The following is a 17,079-nucleotide window of genomic DNA, read 5'->3' on the forward strand; positions in this document are numbered from 1 at the left end:
TCTGATTTGTGAAGACACAAGAGATCCAGGACCACTGGGTCTCTAATGGCACAGAAGGCTAGGTACAACTCTCCCCTCAGCAATATATAAGATACTGAGTTAAGGGACAGTTCTTTCACTCTTTTCTGACAGTTTTTTTTTAAGTCAGTGAACTTCCTAGTTAGGAAGTCTGCAGTCTTTTCAGTTGTTTGATATGTCTAGTTAGGTCAATCCCAAAGTTTACATTATATTCAATAGCAGGCCTAATCAGTGCTGGATATAAAGGGGCAATTACCTCTGTAGATCTTGATGATGTTCCTTTGGCAATTAGTTGCATTAAGTAAGAAGGGTGTAGGGTGCAGGAGTGCTTGCCCCCAAGAAAAAAATGTTTATAATGCATAACAGTGAGTTTTATAAGTCACAGTTATTTCTCTTGAGTCATGGTTAATTTTACAGAGCTTTGGGATTCAGCATTGAGTTTCATTCTTCTAGTAGAGCATCCTGTAAACGGATTTAATCTCTATTCTTAAAACAAAATGAGATAGCTTAGCATGCCGATAGATCTGTCTGTGGTTTTTCCGAATGCCTATTTTTGCTTTCTGCTTTAATTAGTGATAGTATCTATCTTACACTTCTGCATTTCTTTATATTTTCCCTAATGTTTGATGTTACCTCATTTGAGAGTCATGATACTGTTTTTGATATTTGTGTTTGTACATTTATTTCACAATAGTATTTACAGCATAACTGATAGTGGTTTTGACGTTTCCCTATTACTGTTTTCATACCCTCTTTGTTCCTGCTTGCTTCAGCTTTTGTCTTTAGGTACTGATCCATTTTGTAATGAATTAAATGGAGATTCCTCAATATTCAGATGTTTAGAACACATAAAACAAAATTAGTTTTTTTGTTATGGGCTGCGCTGTACTAACCCAACAATCTTATATAAACTGTATAAAAAAGTCCCTGCTGTGTCCTGAATCTCAAGGAGTTCTATCTCATTAAGTCCAGGTTGTGAGAATGTTTACCTCTCCCCTTGCCCCACCCTTCATCCATTTTATTCATTTGTAAGATGTCTATAACCATCACTTCTTGGTGGCTAGATTCTGTAGTTAAGATGCTGAACCAAAGTTTTTGGCAAACATTTGCTCCCGAATGTTTTTCCATTTTCACAGATAAGACTTTTCTCTCTTTCCTGTTTAGAGAATAAAGTACACAACTGCTGTTTCTTACATATGAGGTTTGCCCCTTGCAAGACAAAATGGATTTAGTTATGTATTTATATATTTATTTACTTACTTATCTTTACTGATCAGGAAAGTCTTACTGGACAAAGACCCTTTACAGCTGGGGACTGTTTATGAATCCAGACTGTAAGCACAGGCCATAGTATTATATTAATAAGCTCTGAGCTGTCTATGCTACAGGTGTGCTATTGAGCAGTTACCCTAATATAGCTCAACAACTGGTGTATATTAACATCCTTCAAGTATTTGTTGAAATGCCATTTAACAGAAGCTACTGTGGAGTGATATGGGTAAGCATTTAGCACAGTGATGAAAGAGATGCTGAAAAACCCACAAAATGCAGTCTAGTAGCATTTCTAGCTATGCAACTCATTAATATAGCAGTCTTTTGCAAAAGAAGTGTATTTATGATTGAGGTATACTGTTTTTTAAATAGAAATCTGTGAATTTGCTTTAACACACTAATAATGTGATTATGCACAGTATACATCACAGTTCTTTCCAAGTATGAGTCCTATTGCTACGGCATAGTCCTCATTAAAACTGTAGGGTGAAGCATCCTGTTGCAGTTGAAAAACAGTAGTTACTTGTTTACATGCCAAAAACGCTGGACAGAGGACTCTGTGCTGAGAATCCTATGTGTGCTATGGATTAAAAAAAGAATGATAATGTAGTGCAGGTAATGTGCTGCAGGCAAAATCTTGCATTTTAAAGCCCTTCAGAAACAATACCTTCCTATTTTTCCATTTTAAGAATATATTATATAATTCAGGCTATATTTACTACCTAAGCTAATCCTTGAGCCTGGAAGACTAAATCAGCAAAGTACTAATGACTTTTTAAATAGGTTTCAAAGCTCTGCCTGCTCATGTTGGATGCTGTACTTAATGAAAACCTTTTCTGATGCAGCTGACAGGTATCACTAAACTTTGGCTTAATAAACTGTATTATTTACAGTGGGCTACTTATTCTGTCTTTTGAGTTCATATGAATAAGCTTTGACAAGTTGGGTGGTGATAGTGTAAAGTACACCCTTTATGTCCTTAGCTTTTTCTACCTTATCATGAGGGGTCAGTGCAAGACTGCAGTGTGAACTGTGCTGCTATTTCCAGTTCCCAGTGGGATTCTTGGTGCCATCTGTCTTCTTTATATACTCATTTATTTTACCAGTTTGGTTCTTTCCCTTTTAAACAGAACTATGCCTGTTTTAATAACACCCTTCCTATAGAATATATAGCTTAGTATGTTAACATGTCATATATGATTCCTTGTATACCATGTTTCTTCTGCTGCTGTAAAATCAAGGTTAATTGTGTCATCTTTCCAGGAAAGGCATTAGTTAGATACTTTTTGTCAAATCTGTCAGCAACAGCACTCAGTAACTATAACTTTCGTGTGTGGTGTCCCTTGTTTGTCTGCTTTTTATTTAAATTATACATATTTTTTTACTATTATATGTACAATGCCAACATGATCACATTGAAAAGGAAAATGTTGCCTGCTCAGAAGATGGGAAAGCATCAAAACTCTCTACTGCTGTAGACCCAGGAACAAGTGCTAATATGGCTTCTGCAGGAAGTGCAGGTCCAAGAGTTTGAATGTTTGAGTCCTGTCATTGGGAGCTATTATTTGTGATTGTCTCAGCATTGTGCATTTTGGCAATGCGTTCTACAATATTATAATAGTAAACATATCTATCTTTCTTTGCATTTTGCCCCATTTATTCAGTATGGTGTCAACTAACTAATTAGTGAATAAGTGATAGAGAAGTTAAAGAAATGTAGTCAATTAATGCTACTTAAATAATTTCTCAAAATGCTTTCTTCCAAGTATATGTGATTCTTCAATGACTGATACAGTCCAGGGAGTGTCTGCAAGGGCAGAACATTACATCTATTTATACTACAACTTTTGTTTTTACATTTATTTTAATAGTTTACTAGTGTATTGTCTGATACAGACACTTCCCTAGTTCTGTTTGGATGAGGATTGGGTGTAACAAGTAGTTGTGTTTTCTCAGTAATTTAGTCATTGAATATCCCTGATATAAACACCACACTGTTAGGAAACATTCTTGGAGAACGATTTATTAACAGCAGGATAATATATTAAAAAAATAATAGTCCTCATAGCTCATACTGACGTCCTGTGCTTTCTTTTTCAGGCCAAAACAAAATTTGCTCTTTAGCTAATTGAGTCAGTGAAATGCATGCTGCTTACGTTGTAAATTCTTTCATGCTGATTCATGTGCACTTGTCTTATTTTCTGCATTTTCTCTGGTGTACTGCCTTTGTTTCCTGGCATGGAAATACTAGCATCCTGCCAGCTTCCTCTTTAGTATCCTCCTGGTGTGATTTGTTTGCAAGCACTTGAGGTCAGTTAAAATTCAGATTATCATTTAACAAAGTGATCTTCATCAAATCACTCTTTTACATCTGATTTTGTGCAGCATAAAGCTATACACTGTAACTCTGACAGAAGTGAGTACTAAATGGTACAGACAAAACAACTGCATACTGTAATAATAAAAGCATAGTATTTGGAAATGGCTATTTTTCTAATTTATACATATCCATTCAAAACACTCCACAGAGCAATATTTGTTGTCTAAATTTAAGACAGGAAGATCACTAAAGTTAAATCAATTTAAAAATTAATCTTGTTTTGTAAAGTAGCACAGTGTTAGCAGCGTAAACTATATTGTGGTGTGTGTTGTAATATGTCAGTTTCGATGTGTGTAGTTGTGAGTGTGAGTGGGTGCGCTTGTTTCTTTCAGTTAATTTTAATAAGAATTCCAAATAAAAATGCACCACCAAGCATATTTTCTTTAATAAATGGTACTAAAGGTACTTTGACTGTGTCTCTTTTTCATTAAGCTTGATTGTTTAATACCCCAGACTTTCTGAAATGCAGTGGCTCCTATCTACCGTACTGAAACTGCACCACTAGATTCATGTTATCTTGTGCCCGATTCTGTGCCTTGTTAATAAATCGAGCTGCTCAATGAAATAGCATTAGACATATGAAATAGTTCATTTTCAGAGCAACTTATACCAGTACTGTATACCTGATATACATATTGTGCAGAACTGCAAGTGAGGGGTGAAGGGACAGGTTGTTAGGGAACATGATCCTCAGGTGCCACTCGGAACATTCTGGTTTCACAAATGAGTGAGAATATTGTATTCTGCACATACGGTTCTGTCTGAAGTGCTGTATGTGTCTCTCTGATATTGCGGTATAAAAATATGCAGCAGAGGCCGTCTATTCATATAAACAGCTCAGTTTTATGAAGAGATGAAAAATAAAAAAGCTGGTGTAAACTTTTTTCAGATATAGAGTACCTATTTTGTAGAAGTCCAGTCCAATTAAAAAAAAAAATAAGTCACTTTTACAATTCTGGCACAGTCCAAGATGCTTTCCTTCACTGGATTCCTTGCAGGAATATGTCCAGGTTTTCTCAGGTAATTCTGAAATGTCTTATCCTTTGCTATAGCACTTTCCCCAAAGCCATTGATCTGATATTGTCTTTTCTATCTGCCTCAATAATTGGGTATACTAGATCCATACAAATCTGAGTTCTTCACTTTAGACAAGACTCTTAACTGCAAGGCACAGGCTTTCCTCTTCTCATAATGCACTGCCACCCTACCAGTCCTTCCTATCTCATTTGACACTTTGTAAGACAGACATGATCTCCAGGTTCAGCACTCACCACAGTGTTATTTATTAAAATAAGTGATTAAGTTTTCTTTTCCTCTCTCTAGTTTGCATGCTATCTTTTCTCATCAGATAGCTCATGCTTTCAGTTGTTGAATATTTGTTGTTGAATTTTTTGCTTTTTTGGGTAGTTATCCTCATAGTTTTTCTTGTGGTTGGTGGGTTTCTGTCATTTTTCTCTCCCCTTTCCTTTTGTTTGTAGTATAAACAAAAAGATAAAGGGGGGAATTTAATAAAGCCTACACAGACTTTTTTCCATGTAGGCATCACGGCACACTACTTACATGAAAGTAAGCAGGTTTGCGATCCAGTAAACAGAGCTGGGCATTGCACACGCACGTGCCAACACGGAAGTATCCATGGCATGTAAATCACCTCATAAGTAGGTGAATTGCATGCAATTGAGGGAGGTAGAGCAATCCAGCAGGCAGATAGACAGTCCTGCAAACCCCATGCTAGTGTCTGTAGTGTACACAGAAAAATTCCATGTACAGGATTTTAAACTGACAACAGGGGCTGCAAAATGTATTATAGGACCCTGCGTGGAGTATCTACAATGGTGGAATGGTGCTGTTGCTAATGATGCAGGGCATGGAACCGTGTAGTTTCCAGGTTGTGCGCATGGATCCCTATGGGGTTACTGAATAGCACAAATGGGTATCTGTGTCCAGAGATCCCATTTGTGTAGGCACAGAACCATGTTGGTGTCCATAGAAGAGGTAACTGACATCAAGGTGGGGGTGTATCTGAGGACTTGTAAGCTCATTGGAGCTCAGTGGTGTCCGTTTGCATGATGCAGTGCTCTGCTGAGCAGGGGGGGGGCATGTACAGTTTCTGCAAAGCTTTTTTTTACCGTCGGGGCTAGTGTTTCCATGTGTTTGCGCAACGTGCCACTGTGCTGAGCATGTCCTCTCAGTGGGGTATGTACAATGACTGCTGAGCTTTGTTTACTTTTGCAATGTGTGTTTGTACAGTGCGCCACATTGCTGAGCAAGGAAGGCTGTCTAAAAAAAAATTGGCTGAGAAAGGCAATTTTATGTTAATTACTGATGACCCCTGTTTCACTTAAACTAGGGCCATTAACAATCCATAATGATGTACTTGGCAGGTGGAATGCATCATAGGTACCCAATCAAACAATCCTACAGCAGAGCACTATAAAGGTTGCATACACCCTACAATCTGATTTCACCCTCAATACTCTGCACCAGTAGAGAACAGACTTGAGATTTTTAACTGAAGGAATGATAAGGGCTGCTGCAGGTCTTCTACATCTGTATGTGCTAGATGCTGAGGTCAATGCTGCTGCTGCAGCTGACAGTAGGCCTAGACTGAGAAGGAGAAGAGTGTTCAGACCCAGGGTAACCTTCCAAGAGCTATATGAGCTGGAGATTGTACAGTGCTACAGGGTGGACAGAGACATACTACAAGAACTCATTGAGCTCTGCCACCCTCAACTCAGACCTAGAGCCATCAGAGGAGAACACATCCCAGTGGAAACAAAGTGTGCAGCTCTTAGGGTACTAGCTACAGGTACATTCCAAAGACCAACAGGAGACATGATGGGGGTCCCACAGGCATTAGCATCCAGGGTACTCCAACTGTTCCTGGGGATGCCATGCTACCACATGCCAGTGAGCACATTTATTTTCCCCACAACCCCTGAGGAGATGGCTAGCTGTATGCAACACTTCTACTGTGTAGCACACTACCCTGAGGTACTGGGTGCCATAGATTGCACTCCTGTACACATAGAGGCACTACCTGGTGAGGAGGGTAGAATGTATGTCAACCACAAGGGGTATCACTCCATCACCTGCCAGGTCGTGTGCAATGCCCAGGGCATTATCATGAATGTGTGTGCTGACAGCCTGGGCAGTTATCACAACTCCCATATCTGGCATGCATCACAGCTGTACCAGATATTTGCTAGGGGGGACATCCCACATGGCCATTTACTGGAGGATGCTGACTGCGCACTGGAACAGTGGATGATGATACCCATCAGAAATGCACACACACCCACAGAAGAACACCATAATGAGGCACACACACAAACTAAGAACATCATAGAGCATGTGTTTGGGCTGCTGAAGTCATGGTTCCGGCGACTCGATATATCTGGTGGAACCCTTCAGTACTCTCCAGCCACATGTGCACAGATGTTCACAGTATGCGCCATGATACACAATATGATCCTGCGGAAACAGCTGCAGCAGTATCAGCAAAGGAAAGGGATGCACAGCCCCCTACCAGTGTCTAGGTCCCCACAGCCATACCCACAGAGGGACTCGGAGGAGGAAACCCCAGAGGATGTCCCTGTAGACAGACATAGATGTGCCCAGTATGCTCTGGCCTTTGCCAAGAGACAATGCATAGCACATGCACTGACAACCTAGGACCCTAGGGACTGACACCTTACTCCAACTAGCATACATATAGTAGAAATGATGCCAGACAACCCATACAACCTGTACCTAACCATGTATTGGCAATGTACTACGTGCATCAGAGAGTCAGCCATGAATTACAGTTCTGTCAACTGCTGCATTCACAAGGTAAGTCATTCACCTACACACCACTTGTAAAGAGTACTACAATATGCTATCATATGTATGCACCTGCTGCATGTATGCAAGGGAATATAGTGGGCTATTTGGAGAGATGTAACATCCACATGAGACTACAGATACCCAGTCCAATAGCATGTCTTCCATAATGTTCACTAGGCCTCATGGCTGGAATACTCACTACAGCAGTCAAGGGAGATGTTAAACCGTATGGTCACATGATATTTGCACTACTGTCTATGCCAGCAGATCATATGCTGTTCTTCCCCCACCCCCAACACACCAGCGTTCCCATACAACTGCTGTAACAGTAAGTCAGCAATGATATATCAGCAGACCAGCCAATTCCAGGGCTGCATGTCTCGTGTAATGCAGGGGTGACAATGTATGTCTGTATGCTGTTGATTGTGTGAGGAATGACACCCCTCTGTCTGGCAGATGGTGTGGTTCATTGGGTTAGGGATGTTAGTATGGGAGATGGTGTTGATGGTTTGAATCTGGCAGCATCCACATCTTTTGCATGCGAGGTACTCGTATGGTGGTATTCCCACAAACTGTCATACCCCTCAATCTGTTACTGCAAGACAGCTGGACAAAGTCAGAGAGAATGGTGGGACAAAGGGCCAAAACTACAGACAGACATTACACATGCTCTGATGAACCTAGAAGGTGACTAGTATAACAGCAGGTTGCAACAGAACAGAAAAGCTGCAGGATGTAAAGGCCATTACTTAAATGTGTCAGTAGTTAGTACAATTCAGTGATTGCATCATACAATACTATACCAGAACACCACAAATGTATGAGGAACAGACCAGACATACAGGGCGAAATGCTGAACATTCTGCAAAAACATGTACAGTGAGAGGTATGCAGACTGTCATCCTGCGTGTGGTGTTACGTTATGTCAGTCACATACTAGGTACAGCACACAGCTGCGGAATGCCTTGCATAATTTCAGGAAGCTCTACTGTGGAAACAGGTGCAGCAGCCAATGTATGCAGCACAGAAAATCCCGGACCGGAATACAGGTAGCTGTGGCCTGGAGTCAGCTTGTAAGTACTGACAGTCCCACTGGACATGCTCCTACACTTAGCTAACTTGAGCACAAGTCTGTTGTCTCTTCCTCACAAAGACCGGCTATGTGCAAATACATCTGTACATACAGACAGCTACGTATACATATCTGTCTGTCCCCCTTACACATGATTAGTGTATCTATCAGTATGTATCACATATACATATACATATGATACCGATATATACATATAAATTACAGTGATACATAGACTGTCCACATATATCTACCTAACACATGTAAATAATGTACACACACAGTGACATTTAAAGAGACTTCCCTGTTATACACACACACACACACACACACACACACACACACACACATATATATATATATATATATATATATATATTTATTTTATTTTACATTTGATTGCTGACACAGGTCCTTTTTCAGCAGAGGACCGGGGAGAAAAGCTCTTAATACAATTTATGACATTTACAACTGATAGTATTGATTCCATAAGACACTTAATATACATAGTAATAGTTCACAGTAGTATGATTGTTTTTACATTTCATAAGACATTTAGCTATACATAGTAGCAGCTCATAGTAGTTTAATAATATTTAATAGTGTAAAAGCTAGAGATAGGGACTTAGTAATAGAGCAGCTGGAATTATAAAAGATTAATCTGGGTTGTTACAGTTACAGAGCCATGATGTCTGCAGGTGGGATTTTAAGGCCTTTTTGAAGGAAGCAATAGAAGTTATGGTTGAGATATTGGGGGAAGGTTGTTCCAATATTTGCCAATAGTGTTGCTATAGAGGAATATGCCTGCAAAATTATTGGCTTTGATCACATCTAGTAGGAGTTTTGATTGGATCGTAAGACCCTACTTTTGGAGCTTGGGTGTAGTATATTTTGTAGGGATGTTTTTTTTTCAGGGTAGTGAAGTAGTTTGTGGGTTAATATAAGTTGATTATAAAGAATAAGGTGGGGAAGTTCCAGCTATTTAAGATGTTTAAGGGGAATGCAGTGGTGTGTTCTATGTGGAGTGTTGGTTGCAAATTTGGCAATTTTATTATAACACGCTTGTAGCTTGGAAAGGTCAGATTTTCTGAGGTGGGTGAAAATTGGTGAGGAGTTTAAAAGAGTGGAGATGGGTGTGTGTGACCAATGGTGGTTCTGGTAGAGTCATTTAGGAACTGTTTGTTTCTATATAGTATGGAAAGTTTTTTATGTACTTTCTTTATGGTATTGGATATATGTACATCAAATTTGATGTTGCTGTCTATAACTACCCCAAGCAGTTTGATGTGATTGACAGGAGATATAACTTTTATTACTGGAAGTGATGTTAAATGTGAGGTTATGAGAAGAATGTTGTGTGGATGGAAAGGTAAGAAGCTGAGTTTTCTTTGGATTTAGTATTAGTTGTAATTCAGAGAGCCATTTTTCAACAGCAAGAAAAGAAGATTGTGTTTGTTGTAGCAGTGCTTGGAGAGAGGAAGAAATGCAGATTAGTATGGATTACAGATGCATGTGGTTTAGAATTATGAAGGTTGTTAGAGAAAATAGAAAACAGCAGTGGTCCAAGAATGGAACCCTGTGGGACTCCTAGTGAGACTGGTAGTAATGGAGAGAGTTCCTGGTGCCATCTGACTGCCTACTGTCTGCCTGTTAGGCAATTTCTAAACCAAGAAATGGTGTCATCAGAGTTTAGATTTAATTCAGAGAGAGTGGTGATGAGTTTATCATGATTAACCATATCAAAGGCCTTGCAAAGGTCTAAGAATATAGCTGAGATATATTTTCCATTGTTCCTGTGATTGTTGACTGTCTGAGTGAAGGACATGAGAGTTACAGTAATGCTATGTGATGGTCTCAAACCATGTTGTGTCTTAGTGAGTAGATTATGAGAGTTTAGAAATGTCATGATTTGTGTGTGTACACACCTTTCAAGGATTTTGGAGAGGCAGGCTAATATGGCGATTGGTTGGTAGTTGGTTAGCTCTTTGGTGTTGCCTCCTTTGTGGAGTGAAGTGATATAGGAGATTTTCCAGAGGTGAGAAACTAGGTTTTTAGCTACAGAGCAATTAATGAGAAATGATACAGGATATGCAATTGCACTAGCTGCAATCTTGAGGAATTCAGCTGGTAGCCTATCTGTGGAGCAAGTTGTGGGTTTTAATTTATTAAGCATCTTTTTAGTAGTGGAGTTAGAGACAGGTTGCCGTGTAAAGCTGCGTTCAGTAGTATTATATTTGGGTGACTTGTTAGCAGTAGAAGACTTCTGAGAATTAGCTAGAGCTAGAATAGAAACTTTAAAATACTTGTTTAATTGGTTTGCAATGTTTGTTGAGCTATCAGAGGTTGCAGGGGCACTGGTATTGCCTGGTTGAAGTACTTTGTTGATGGCTGCCTAGAATTTCTTAGGATATTTTTGAATATTATGGTAGCAGCTTATTTTGTCTTCTTTTAGACATACATGTGGGATGTAAGAATGGGACATAAGAAGAGAGACATATATATATATATATATATATATATATATATATATATATATATGTGTGTGTGTGTGTGTGTGTGTGTGTGTGTGTGTGTGTGTGTGTGTGTGAGGATGTAAGAATGTCTCCACATACCCTTGGAATGCTGAGGTTATCTGCACGTACACATCATAAAAGTTGTCCGAAGGAACCACACCAAGACCACAACAGTACATAATTCACTCACCCACAGACCCCTGTGCCTGCGAAATGTCACCTTGTAGACAGACACAGGTGAGTAGGTGTTGTACTGTGCAATGATTTCAGTGCATGCCCTTAGACAGGCCATATTGTCCCTGGCCACATGTTTGCCTATCTAACTGCAACCAGCCACATATGGCCATACTGGTAACTGTATACACATAGCAGGGATATTAACAGGTATCCCACTCCTAGGACAATAGATACAATAACAGTATCAAGCAATATTACTCTGCAGGCCACACATGCTGTCCAACAAAAGGCTACTTTGTGTACTCCACAAGTATTGTGCTTGCAATCACATATACAGCAGATGTAACCTGTGGCACATGTGATAAATATTGCTAGCTATAATCTATAATAGCAGATAGGTAGTGGCTCTACTCTCACAACAGCCAACTCTGTGTGTGTAAATATATCCCCTTATAGCACTATGGACATGCCCATATGGGCATCTTTGTGCAATGGTTATGCATTTTATGGCCCTGTGACTAGCTGCTGGCCTCTATATTGCTCTCCTCTATAAGGCCTGCTGACATCTTCCACCATAAGAGCACTGGCAGACAGTCTAATATCAGATAAACTCTGTGGTGCATGTGATAAGAACTGCAAGCTAAACTGTGTAATAGTAGGTAGATACAGGTTCTAATCTCACATCAGCCATGTGTGTGTGTGTGTGTGTGTGTGTGTGTGTGTGTGTGTGTGTGTGTGTGTGTGTGTGTGTGTGTGTGTGTGTGTGTGTGTGTAAATATATCCCCTTGCAGTAATATGGACATGCCCATATGGGCTATCTCTGTGCAATGGCTATGCATTTTATAGCCTTTTGACTAGCTGCTGTCCCCAAATTGCCCTCCTCTACATACTCATAACTGATGTCTGCCACCTGTCAGACCGGGACACAGGATATTTGTAGATGTGTCAGCTCCATCACCACACCTTCTAGATTTGTAAGTTCAGAAAAATCAGGTGACAAGTAGCAAGAGTAGCAGACCTTATCACAAAGTATAAATGCATGATTACGCTGACTGCCCCCATTGCCCCTGATAGACTGTTCTACACATATGTACCTAGGGAGCCATGCACATATACTGCCGTACCTTGCTAATGTCATATTTCTGCTGTGCTGCCATGCCATCTTGTGCCGGTGTATTGCTGCCATGTGTCCATAGGTTATCCCCTCAGACTCCTGCAACAGAAACATACACAGGTCTGTGACACACCTGTCATTCTGTAACAGTACTGCCAGTCCAACATCATGCAACAAAGATATACAAAGTGTGATGTATAGTCATGACACATCCCAGCATACAGTACCAGCTGTGACCTACAACAAGTGGCATGGCAAAACAGTACTGCAGCACACAAGTAAATGTCACGTAATATAGATACCCTGTGCATCAGACACATAGTACCATTTCTCTGCATTAATGGCATGGATGGCAGGGATGTGGCACTGGTACCATCACATGCAAAGGGTGTGGTGTGGGGGTGCCAGAGGCCTAGACTGTGATGAACAGTTGACAGCATGTGTGAGAGTCAGGAAGGGCTGCAGGTTAGATGGGCCATGGAGAGGTGGCATGTGTGTGTTTGTTAGTGACCTGCATTTGACAGTGGTGTTTGAGGGTGTGCATGCACACAGTCAAGCCCAGTGCTAGCCCTACATGTGTGTATGTTGGACAGGTGTGGACTGTACATGGTAGAGTGGACAGTTCACTGTCTTCAGCCACGAACACAGGAACTGGTTCTGCCAGGAGTAGCACTGGCACCACCATGCCCAAGGTCAGATGTGGTGTTAGTATCTGACAGTGGCTGCTGTCTGCTGAGGCTGTTTCCCCCATGGGACTGCCCAGGACAACAAGTCCATGGCCTTCCACATCATGCTGTGGACAGCACACTTCGTTCTGCAGTGCTGGAGGTATTGCCACTATGGGAGCGTGACTGTGCATGGCCACATGGACAATCAGTAGATGGTGTTGCTGACCTACGTCCACATGTCTGATGCCCAACTCCAACTAGATGTACCAACACAAACAATGTGCGATCCAAGACAGACACTGTCTCAGTCCGCCATCTGTCCACTGCATCAGTGAACTGATCCAGGATGTCCCCAATGCAGTGGAGGCAGTCACGGATGTCAGACTGGGCTGCATCCATAATCCTAAGCATCCATCTGGTGTTTTGTTCAGAACATGCCTGTGCCTTTATGACGTCCTGAAACATGTACCGAGTGACCCGTGATGTGACACCTGCAACAGGTGGTAGATGGACAGCAGTCATCCTATCAGCACCCCTGTCAATCTGCCTCTGTGGGATCTCTAGTTATGGACAGTGTCTACACTCACTGATACCTGCACTTTTATGTATGGTAATCCACACAGACTCATACAAATGAGGATCCACAACTGCATTTCCAGTCTCACATCTTCTCATCTCCGCTCCCATGCACAACAGACAACCTCACAACAACATACACAGGCAAGTCAAGCCCTTTATAACATGCACTTCAGCAACATCCAGTTAAACTTGCCAGTATAATCTGCATGTAAGGTATGTAATATGACACTATACATGATAGAACTACACATAAAACCATACCTCTCAACCTTGAAACATCAAAAATCTGGACAAAGGCCCATGAAAAATAGGTACAAATCTGTATACTGGATTAACATAAAAATTGCATACATAATTATGTAACCCCACTCACCCCAATGGAATTCTGGGATACCAACTTTCAAATGCAAACTGAAGAACAGAGTATCAAAATATGACCCCAGACCCTGTAGCAAATGGTAACTATTTTTTTTAAATGTGTAGCAATGATATTCACCGGGAAGGGAGAAGATGAACCTTAGGATTTTGTTTTTGGTGACTTGCAGTATGTGGGTTTTGTGGTAAAAGTAAGGCATTTAATGGTAGGTAATATTCTAATCTTAGCAAAAGAATATTATACTTTGCTAGGCCCTCCAGATGTCATTTTCCATGGCCTACTGATCAGTGGTATAGCTAGAGTTTGTGCCGCCCAGGGCTGTCTGAGTTTTCCACCCTTCCCCATCACAAAATTATGGTCGAATGGGGCCCCCCCATACACAGCCCTCACTCCTGCGGCCATTCCACTGTCCCATTACTTGGCTGTTTCACCCCATTTACAATAAAGTCTGTAATGTGCATACTGCTTTACTTCTACAATAATTTGGATTTCATTTAAAACTTTTATTTTACATTTTATAGCACAAACACTAATAGTTATCTGCTAAACAAAGCAATACAGTCTCACAATGAAAACAGACTTAGCATAAAAACTTCTGTGCCCTTGAAAGTAAACTCACATTAATTGAAACAGCATTGAAACCCACATTCAAAGAAAATCCATCTGGCCAGTGGCAGATGAAGATTACCTTTGGGCCATTTTCAAATCATAGGTCCCTTGCACACAAAACATAACACCTTCCTGATTGTATTACATTATGTTCCTTTTATAATACAGCACATCTGTTAGAGTGCACTTTAAAATTATTGTTTTGAACATTTTTCCAGTAAGCAATGAAACAAAATGCATGAACCAATAATGACAAAACTGTCTAATTCAGTACATTTCCATCATAAAAGTCTACTCAAACTTCTACAATCCACCAGTATCAGTAAATATGCACAATCTCTGCAGAAGTAAAAGTCATCTAAATAATTCCATATTAAAGAGATCTGTAATTAATGAAGAGGTTGCTGCTAGCAAACAACTTTATTTTTATCTATTTATTATTTATTTATTAATCTATTATTTTCATCTTTTTAAGCCTCCACCCCGGAGATGGAATACATAAAGGAGAACATACAACAAAAGTTTCAAGACAGGAACACCATTAAATAAGTTGCCAGTAGACAAAATAGCTGAAGAAGCTTGCCTTGAAGCTGAAGTCTACAGATGCACAGGAATAGACCTGATTTTATCCGAGTTGGAGGGTATGCCTTTTCTCATACTGCTGATGAAGGTTTCCTTAATGCCTGCGCAGGGGATCGTCTAAGGTACTGCAAACACATTGGAGCAGAACATATTCAGATATTTACTGATATCAAAAAGAAACACAGTTCCCATGCTGTAACATCTGATGTCAGTGTACCCGAAACTGCAAAAGCTGCTGAGTTTTTCCTATCTGATGGTGTTATATTGACTGGGATAGCTACTGGAGAACAAGTGGATCCCAAGGAGCTGAAAGACTGCGCTGGCTGTGAAAATTCCAGTTTTGATCGGATCTAGTGTGACCCTTGAAAATGTGCAGCAATATGTGGATGCCAGTGTCATGATCATTGGTTGACACTTCAAGAAAGGAGGCTATTGGGGCAATAATGTTGATCCTGAAAGAGTTCAAAAATGTATGGATAAAATACATATGCTTTGTAAATAAAATGTTATACTGAACATCGCAAAACTACTCATTTTTAGGTATTAATTGGTGTCTGAATGGCAATAATTTTAATTTTGCAAAAGACGTTCAGAACTCTATAAATAAGAATCTGTCACTACAAATTATTGTATTGAGCAACTTGAGTCAGGTTATTGGCTGTGCTCCCTCACTACAAAATTTATCCAGGAATTCCTCCTTCTATAAGAAGACGTCCTTGGACTGCTTACTCCCTAGGCAACATCACTGCTCTTAAAAGTGTGATGTCCCCGCCTAAAAGAAGCCTGCATGTATGTAGCTTAATTATTACTTGTAGCCTTGGTTATGTTTTAGAGCTGTAATCTACCCTCAGAGTGCACAATAGCAGCCTTCTGCAGTCCGTGGCCAACCATCCCTCCCTTCCAGATTTTACAATTCATTCCCCTGACTGCTTCTGCTAAACATCATTATATATACAGAGACAAAGGACTAAGTATAATAAATTTCAATTCACCATCTCCTTTTGCCACTAGGTGGCAGCATACACCCATTACACTATAATTTTTTTTTTGCCTTTTCTCCACTGTTACATTTAATTATATTTACTCTTTGCGCTATAATAGAGTATTGTGGAATACCCATTTAATTCTTGGGCTTCCCTCTTAACTGCTGACACTACTTACTCTCTGCCTGTAACTCCATCCCAGCTTCAGAGTCCCACTTGATTGTTTTTTTTCTGTGGACTACCACTCCTTCTTGGCTATTGTCCCGCCCACCTTCCTCCTTTCCCATCCTGTCCTCCCACACCCTCACATCTTCCTTCTTTCCCATCCTATCCTTCCACTCCTCCTTATCCCCTCCCCTTAGGCTAACTTCATTCCCAAAGTTTACATCACGGTGGTGCTAGCTTCAACGCTATTGTTAAATACGAATAACGTATCCTCAACCCATGCAACGGTACTGCTTTGGGCTGCTCGTCTCACTTTCCAGTAGGTCTAGCACTATCTAATTTTCAGCAGAACAGTTGGAACTCTATTTGTAATGGAGTAATCTAAAACTGTTGTCATTACATTTAAACATACTGATTTGTGGCTGATATGCATCTATGCTTGTCTCACCACCAGTGACTGTACATTTGCTGTATTTGTTGCATAGTAACTGAGTTATATATGTGCTTTTGGCTACATGGCTTAACGATTGCTGGTGTCTATCTATATTTAACTAGATGCTGCATATAAGTGTTTTGTTTTTGTAACTATGTGCTGCATTATATCTTCCTAGACTGCTCTTACTAGATACTACATGAATATGTATTTTAACTAGATACTGCATAATACTGCCTAAGTACTGCTTTAAATTACACTTTGTAATCTACTAGTTATTCATCCTTCCTGCCTGTATTATTGTTGTATT

At 40.2% G+C, this 17,079-nt stretch overlaps 1 pseudogene; it reads left to right on the forward strand.

Annotated features, from left to right (window-relative positions):
• LOC122814294 overlaps positions 1 to 15,690 on the forward strand; it is a 56,798-nt pseudogene extending 41,108 nt beyond the window's left edge.
• The last annotated feature ends 1,389 nt before the right edge of the window (positions 15,691 to 17,079 follow it).

Source organism: Protopterus annectens, chromosome 10.part0 (assembly GCF_019279795.1).
Source record: "Protopterus annectens isolate FY-2018-M chromosome 10.part0, PAN1.0, whole genome shotgun sequence".
NCBI classification, from domain to species: Eukaryota; Metazoa; Chordata; order Ceratodontiformes; family Protopteridae; genus Protopterus; species Protopterus annectens.